The sequence below is a fragment of the Arvicanthis niloticus genome (assembly GCF_011762505.2).
Source record: "Arvicanthis niloticus isolate mArvNil1 chromosome Y unlocalized genomic scaffold, mArvNil1.pat.X SUPER_Y_unloc_2, whole genome shotgun sequence".
NCBI classification, from domain to species: Eukaryota; Metazoa; Chordata; class Mammalia; order Rodentia; family Muridae; genus Arvicanthis; species Arvicanthis niloticus.
Window position 1 is genome coordinate 2,664,664 of NW_023044979.1, and position 8,685 is coordinate 2,673,348.

Here is an 8,685-nt window from a genome sequence, read left to right on the forward strand (position 1 = left end):
TTCAGTTCCTCCCTCACCTTCACTGGAATCCAGCTGTCAGGATGTCCTTTCAGGTGCTAAAAATTTAGTTGAGCTTTTTCTCAATTCCTTTATAATCATTTCCCATCCATAAATTTTACATTTTGTCCTTTCCGTACTCTCCTAATTTATTTTAATATAATAATCTTATACATTGTTTTCTTTTCTTTTCTTTTTTTTTTTTTTTTTTGGTTTTTTGAGACAGGATTTCTCTGTGTAGTCCTGACTGTCCTGTAACTCACTCTGTAGACTATCGAACTCAGAAATCCCCCTGCCTCTGCCTCCCGAGTGCTGGGACTAAAGGCGTGCACCATCAATTATTGATCATTATTGGTTATCAATTAGTATTGCTAATTATTGATTACCATTTATTGATTATTGAATATTGATCGGCATTTATTATTGATTGTTATTCCATCGACGTCATCCCCCTGCCTCTGCCTCCCGAGTGCTGGGATTAAAGGTGTGTACCACCACTGCCTGGCGGCTTTAAAACTTTAAACACTATCATGTCTTCACATTCTTCCCTCTTCTCCAATCGCCTTGAAACCTGCTAATCTAAATTGCTACCATTTAGGAAAGCCCGCCCCCTCGCGGTCATCCTAAGTAAATACAGTAAAACATGCTTTCATTTCTGTGTTCTGCTTAAAGCTGCCTTTCCTTCCTTCCTACTTTTTCTCCCTCCCTCTCTCCTCTCTCTCTTCTCTCTTTTCTCCTCCTCTTCTTCAATTTATTTATTTTCATGTGTGTAAATGTTTTGCCCGAATGCATGCATGCATGTGCCTAGTGTCCATGGAGGTCAGAATAGTGGGCAGTTTCCTAGCTAAGGGCTAAGCCAGAACTCTAGTGTCTGTCCTAAGCTTTTAAGTGGAAACTCCTGAGCTTTGGAGCCCAGACAAGTTAACAATATAAAATATCTATTATAAGATGATGTTATTAACAAACTTTCCAAAGCACCGACACAGTTAACATTCCTTATATACCACCCCACTTTAATGCATTTGTGCACAGGAGTCATCGTAAACACAGAGACCTTCCCTATAGAAAAGTCACAAGATTTGGAGTCCTGGGATGTAGGCCTTCATCTCCACAATCACTGCATGTGTTTATCCAGCCACTTCCAAAGAGCAAGGGTTACAAAGCATTGCTCTTAGGACTTGTCTGAGACCCTGCAATGCTGATGTATATTCTGAATTTACAAGCAGTGACTCAGGCTAGAGAGATGGCTCAGCAGTTAAGAACACCAACTGCTCTTTCAGAAGTCCTGAGTTCAATTCCCAGGAACCAGCAACCACATTGTAGCTCACAACCATCTGTAATGGAGTCTGGTGCCCTCTTCTGGTGTGTCTGAAGAGAGCAATTGTGGTGTACTCATCATATATATATATATATATATATATATATATATATATATATATATAATATATTATACATTATACATTATTATATATTATTTGTTTTAAACCTTTAAAAAAAAGAAGTGACTCTAGCCTCTTAAGACCAGTCTGTGGCAGACCCATCTTCCAGTATTCTGCAACACTACAGTGTTCCATTGAATATTGACAGGGTTTCTCTGTGTAGCCCTGGCTGTCCTGGAACTCACTCTGTAGACCCAGCTGGCCTCGAACTCAGAAATCCGCCTGCCTCTACCTCCCAAGTGTGAATAAATGTTGATGGTTATGTTTCTCCTGTGTGTTTCATTTCTTGTGTGCTTGTGTATCCGGATGTCAGTGTGTGGGGCTGTTGTGCCTTACCTTCCACCTTATTTTAGACAGAGTCTTTCTTGTTTAACAGTTTGTGCTCCAGGCAAGGTGACCCTGAAGAGCATACAAATCCTATTGTCTTCATTCTCCACAGTTCTTAGGAAGCTGAGATCTGACAAATGTCTCTGCCCCTGAGTCTGCCTTTCAAAAATTTTTATTTTATATGTGTGTGCTTGAGTATATATATTTGCACTTCCTGTTTGAAGGAGCCCTTATGTGTCTGTCGGTCCATCAGATCTCCTGCTTTCATTTATGTTAAATTGTTTTGATTAGTACCAGATCTACACAGATTGTAATCTCACCTTGCCAGTTTGACTTGTATCCCTCACTGGGTTTCCTTAATTTTGAAGGATATGTTTCATTTTTCATAAAGTTTGGACATTTCTGAGTTGTTAATAGAAAATTTATCCAAGTGTGAATTCATTCTTTATTTGTTTTGTATTTTAGGGTTTTTTTTTTTTTTCAAATTTAGTTTTAAATGTCTTCTATATTATACAGATGTGTCAGAAGATAAGAGTTTTTAGGTTTTTTTTTTCAAATTTAGTTTTAAATATTCTTTTATGGTAGAGTCATGTCAGCGGATAAGAGTACATACTGCTCTTATGTGAGATCTCAGTTTAATACCCAGCTCCTGCCTGTGGCTCACACATGTCTATAATTCAGCTGTAAGAGATCTCACGCCTATGGCCTCTGCTGTTCCTCATACTTACATGGAACCTCCTCCGGCAAACATAATTAAAACCCAAATAAGTTTAGATGCAATTAATCTTTATAAAACCAGAATGTTTAAGCTGCTCATTGTAAATATGATTGTCAAATCTTTTTTGTTGTTTCTTTTGGTGGATTTTAAGTTTTGGTTATGTTAATTTATGAAATAATGGCATGTTTTAAAAAAGTCTCTCTTTGAAAAAAATGATTATTATTTAGTCAAAACTAATGAAAACAATATTTTTTCCATTTATTTATTTTAGATAGGGTTTCTCTGCATGTAGCCTGGCTTTTCTATAAGTGACTTGGTAGTCCAGGTTAGCCTCAAATTCATTGGTTTGCCTCTGTTTCTTGGGTGCTAGCATTAAGGCTTATGACAATGCATCTAGTGAAAATACTAATCTTTTGGAAACATATCTGTTACTTCTCATTTAAATAACAGAGAACATCGACTTTTATAAAGAACAAACTTTTAGACATTTCTTCACTGAGAGAGCTACATAAATACAATGAAATAAGGACTTTTATTTAAACTAACTTCATTTAATAATGCACACTCACAATGCATTTCTATGGTCTTATGACCCTATTAATTTAACTTTTTAATAGGAATAGAAATGGCTACTACAAACTTGGCAATGGGAATTTTCCACTCCTCTCAGATTTCAATGGGAGTGCTTAGCAATTCCTCAATACTATTGTGTACCTTTTTCATATTTACTGGGAAGCACTTAATGCCCAAAGACCTGATTATAAAACAAATGACTTTTGTCAACCGCTTGTCTATCATCTCAAGAGGCATTCCACTGACAAGGTTAGATTTTGGATTTAGGAATTTCCTGGACTGTATTGGATACAAATTGATGCTGAATAACCAGGGTGATGTCCGTGTATGCCATGTGTATACTGACTAGCTTCACAGCAATTACAGTCAGCCCCAGCAACTGTGAATGAAGCTGAAGCACAGAGCCACCAAATCCATTGGCGCCTCTTAGTCACAGAGGTAGCTTGTGCACTCGCTTCTAAACATCTTGACTCTAGCAAGAGTGTCAGGCCCCAGGTACAACAAAATATGACTTAACAGGTGGAGTTACTGGTACTGTTCATTGCTTGTTTCTGGCAATGTAGCAACTGCAGCCAATATGTTGTGCCTTTCTTATGGACTGTGTCTGGGACTCATGTCCTGCTCAAGTGACTTCATGGTGTGTATCCTCTACAGATGCAAGAGACAAGTAAAGTATATCTACTGTACTCAGAATTTTCTGAAAGTTTCCTCTGAGAGCCACTCAGATTATCCTCACCCTGCTGTGCTTATATGTCATCTCTTATTCATTCTCTTTTATTGTGATCATCTTTATAACCTACACCAAATATCCAGTGCTAAGGAGAGTTAAGTAGACTTATATTTCTAGCATTATGTTTTTCCACCTTTTGTCCCTTTGGTGTCATTAGCAATAGGAAGTTGAGTTCCAGCCTGTTTTACCCTGCTGTGGTAAAAGATAGCTATCTTCAAGTGTGGCATAAACCCTGGTTGTCCCTTTTACTTCTAAATATGCATTATCTTTTTATCTGTTGTAGGATGCTAAGGCAATAGTATGGAAACACTAAGCATCCAGTAACTGACTTTTTCAGTGTGGAGTACTCACTAGCCATTTGATCATAGCATTATCCTTACAGACTTTGCTATCCAATAATGTGTAATTTTTCAACTAAATTTATATAAAATATATAGGTTTATCACATACAAAATTTTAACATGAAATTAAGCAACATGTAAATGAAGATGATAAATTATAAGGAGGAGGGAACACATGTGATGGCTCAGGAAAGTTTTGCTTGTGTGTGTGTGTGCCTTCATTTTTATTTTACATGTATGGGTATTTTTTCCTGCATGTATGTCTTAAAACATGGATAGAATACCTTAAAAGGGCATTGGACCCCTTAGGAGTGAAGTTACTCATAATTCTAAGAAACTATTTAATGGGGAAAATCAACCCTGGATCTCCTAGATGGTCACAACATGCTTTTAACCTCTGAGCAGCATTCCAGCTCCAAGCTGCTGTTCTCATATGTAGACACTACAGTCCTCCAAATGTCACCAATGGTCTGAAAATGTTCTAATAATTATGGAAATGGAGGTCCCCTTAAGAAAATTAGTCTCAGACAGGCAAGTGTTACTTTTTCTATTATGTGATTCAAAGTAAAATATGAATTTCTGAGATGAGGAAAAGATCCACAGTGCAGGAAATGGGAACATGGATGAGATACTGAAGGGAAGAACATGACACAGGCACATAACACACATGTATGAAAATACCACATTTGTATTGGTATGTACAATTAATACACTCTGTATATTAAAAAGTAATTAAAACTTGTCACTATATCTCTGTGGCCCACTAGGTTCATTTTACTTCTACATCAATCGTCCTGAGTCTAGTATGTTCTGACACACAGAGTGCATGTTTAGCACTCAGGAGTTGAGTGCAGAGTCATAGGGAGGCAAGCTTAAGACTGAGAAGGCATGTCACAGGTGCCATACTTAAGACTCAGGGGGCATGTCCTGAGACACAGGGAGCATGTTTAGGACTCTGGGGGCGTGTCCTGAGTCACAGGGAATGTGCTTAGACTCTAGCATGTATTCTTTCCTGATAATGAAGACTAGAGAATTGTGCAAAGGCTTGACCATATTAAATACACTCACAGGGTTTCTGTCTTCATGTTTCTATTACTATAAAGAGAAATCATGAACAAGGCAACTCCTATAAAAGCAACAGTTTAATTGGGACTGGCTTACAGTTTCAGAGATTTAGTTCTTTTTCTTCATAGCAGGAAGCAAGGCAGGCATGAAAGAAAACATGATGCTGGCGAAGAAGCTGACAGTTTTGCATCTTGATCCAAAAGCAGCCAGGAAGAGACTGTCTGCCAGGTAGCTAGTAGGAGGGCCCATTCTGCACTGGGTAGATCTTCAAAGCCTTCAGTGATGCACTTCCTCCAACAAGGCCACATCTCATAATAACTTCCTCCCACTCCCTGAGCCAAGCATATTTATACTACCATATTCCACTGCCTGGCCCGCACATGGAGACCATATTTAAAAATAGCATAATACAAAATATGTGAGGTTCAAATTAAAAAATCCCATCATCTATAGAAGTCTCATAAATGTTAAAAGTCTAAAGGTAAAAGTCTTTTCTGAGATCATTCCAATCATGTAACTCTAATCCCCTATACTTTCAAAAAATACCACATAATATCCATTCAAATTGACAGGATATACATCACCATTTCTAATCACCATTGTGAGAAAATACTGGGCCACAAGAAGACCAAAAGCCAACAAGGCAATCTCCAAACTCTGCATCTCCATGTCTGATGCCAAAGAATTCTTCAGATCTCCAACTTTTTCCTGACCTGCTCACTGCAGCACAATTCTTCCTCTTGTGCTGATTTTCTTTCCTGAAAGTAGTTTTCCTGAGAAGGTATCTTATAACTCCGGAATCTAAAACTCTTGGGGTCTGCAAAGTAACTTCAAAATTACAGCTTCTTGTTCCAGTATCTGGGATCCACAGATGATCTTCTGTGCTCCTCAAAAGAAGCTGGGTCTCTCTCCAGCTCTTCCTTCTGTAGTACACTAGGTTCTGCTTGACTCCACTCAACTTCTGCTGCTATTCTTTCTGCTCATCCCATAAGACTGACATCTTCAATGTATTGGGTTTTTCTGTTACAAAGAGTCTTGACTGCATTCCTCTTATATGCTCCCTTCATGGTGCCAAGCCTCAGCTGCACTGCATGAAACATTCATGCCTTAAAACCAGTGCCACCTCAGTGAGTCTTACCCAGGACTGAGTCAAAGTGCACCACAAGGGACAAACTTGGTTCCCTCTGGAATATGACTTATTTCTCCTCTCAGAAGACAATTACCAGAAGATGTCACCTCAATGGTGCTGGTTTCTTCTTCATCCCCACTAATTCTCTAACTACAGCCAACCACCATCAGTTGTCTCAGTCATCCCTTCTGTTCTTTCCCCTAAAAGCAGAGCCACATGGACAAAGCTCCTGAGTTCCTCTGCTGGCTGGGGCTGGAATATTGCCCCTTCTATTACATCATCACCAGCTTTCTATTTTTCAACAACTTCACTGTCTAAGCTCAGCTGTCTTTGAACTTGCTCTGTAGATGAACCTTGAACTCAGAGATCTTTATGGCTCTGTCTTCTGAATGCTGGGTAATACGTGTGTAACACTTTGCCCATACCTAAACTTTTCCTTACTTAAAATGTGTTCTGTACCAGGAAGACTTGAATCAGAGATCTGCTTGATGTTTATCTGGAATTTAAGGAATATACCTCCATGCCTGTACTTAAGTATTTTATTTCAGATCTTAAAATGATAACCCAGAATAGTAACCACAATCCATCAATTGTCAACTTCACACATACTGGTAACTCTTGTGTCCACATGAAAACAACAACTAGGTAATAATAATGTCTAACACTGTACAGTTCTCCATTGTCCAACTTCACATCCATGAGTTTAGGTGGATGGAATCTTGCCCTAATGTCACCATTCCTTTAATTCCATTTAATATCATTGATCACAGAATTTAGCTTCATTCAACTTCCTGGTTAGATTTTCTCTTTTGACCTAACATTTTATATTTTTTCTCTGTAAGATTACTATGCTTGCTCAAATCATCATGAGACCAAACATAGGTCAAAGGCTTTGCTGGCTTCACTGAGACTTCCTTTGTCAATGCAATGAACACCGACCTCTTTACCTTATCTTCAAGGACACTCTACAGACAAGGGCAAAAGGCAGAAACATTCTTCTGCAAAATATCATAAAAACTATATACAAAGTTCAAATCACCCTCAGTACATATGTGTTCCATATTCATACTAGGACGGCCCAGTAAGTTCGACTTAATGCATATACAGATCCAAAGTATAAAAATCCACATTGCTCCATAAAACAAAACAAAAAACCACAGTCAGGCCTATCATAGCAATACATAAGTCTGGGGTACCAATTTCTGTCTTAGATAGAATTTCCATTGCTAAGAAGAGACATTGTAACCAAGGCAACTGTGTTAAAGGCAAATACTTAATTGGGCCTGGCTTGCACTTTCAAATGTTTAGTCTATTGCCATCATAGCAGGAATGTCAGCATGCCAGCAGCCGTGAGCTGGAGAAGGAGCTGAGAGTTCTGCATCTTCATGAGAAGGCATCCAGGAAGAGATTGTCTTCCAGCCAAGTGGTAGGAGGGTCTGTTTTGTACTGGCCTGAGCTCCAAAGACCACCACCATAATAATTCAATTCCTTCAAAAAGGTAACATCTCCCACAAGGGACATCTCTTAATATTCCCACTTCTTAGGGTCAAACAAATTTAGATCACCACAGTTTATTTCTACTATAAATTCTTTCATGCTTTTAAAAATGATTAGGACATGCAGAGGTTTGACATGTTGATTACTTTCAGATTGTTTCTCTCTCATATGTGTTCATTTCTGTATTCAGAAACCACAGTGGCACATAAACCATTTCCCAACTTTAGAACAATCAAAAGGTTTTTGCTCAGTTTGTGTTCTTTTATGTCTTTGGAGATGAAAGAGATATGCACAACCTTATCACATTCATTACATCTGTAATGTTTCTCTGAAGTGTATGTGCCTTCAAGTCTTTGGAGAGTTCAGTGACATGCAAAGGCTTTATCATATTGACTACATTCATAAGGTTTCACTCTGCACATTTTCTTTTGTGTATTCAGAGATGACTGTGTCCTGGAAAGGCTTTGCCTCATTCATGAAATTCAGTTTCTCTCCAGTATGTGTTCTATTATGATATTGGAGACCACTCTGACATGAAAAGGCTTTACCACATTGATTACATTCATAAAGTTTCTCTCCAGTATGTGTTTTTTAATGATATTGGAGACCACTGTGATATGAAAAGTTTTTACCACATTGATTACATTCATAAGGTTTCTCTCCAGTATGTGTTCTATTATGATATTGGAGACCACTTTGACATGAAAAGGTTTTACCACATTGATTACACTCATAAGTTCTCTCTCCAGTATGTGTTCTTTTATGTCTTTGGAGATGACTGTGACATGAAAAGGCTTTACCACATTGATTACATTCATAAGGTTTCTCTCTGGTATGTGTTCTTTTATGTCTTTGGAGATGACTGTGAT

The 8,685-nt window shown here is 38.2% G+C and overlaps 1 pseudogene; it reads left to right on the forward strand.

The window, feature by feature from the left end:
- Positions 1-3,106: 3,106 nt before the first annotated feature.
- Positions 3,107-3,887, forward strand: LOC143433766 (vomeronasal type-1 receptor 4-like; annotated as a pseudogene).
- Positions 3,888-8,685: the final 4,798 nt, after the last annotated feature.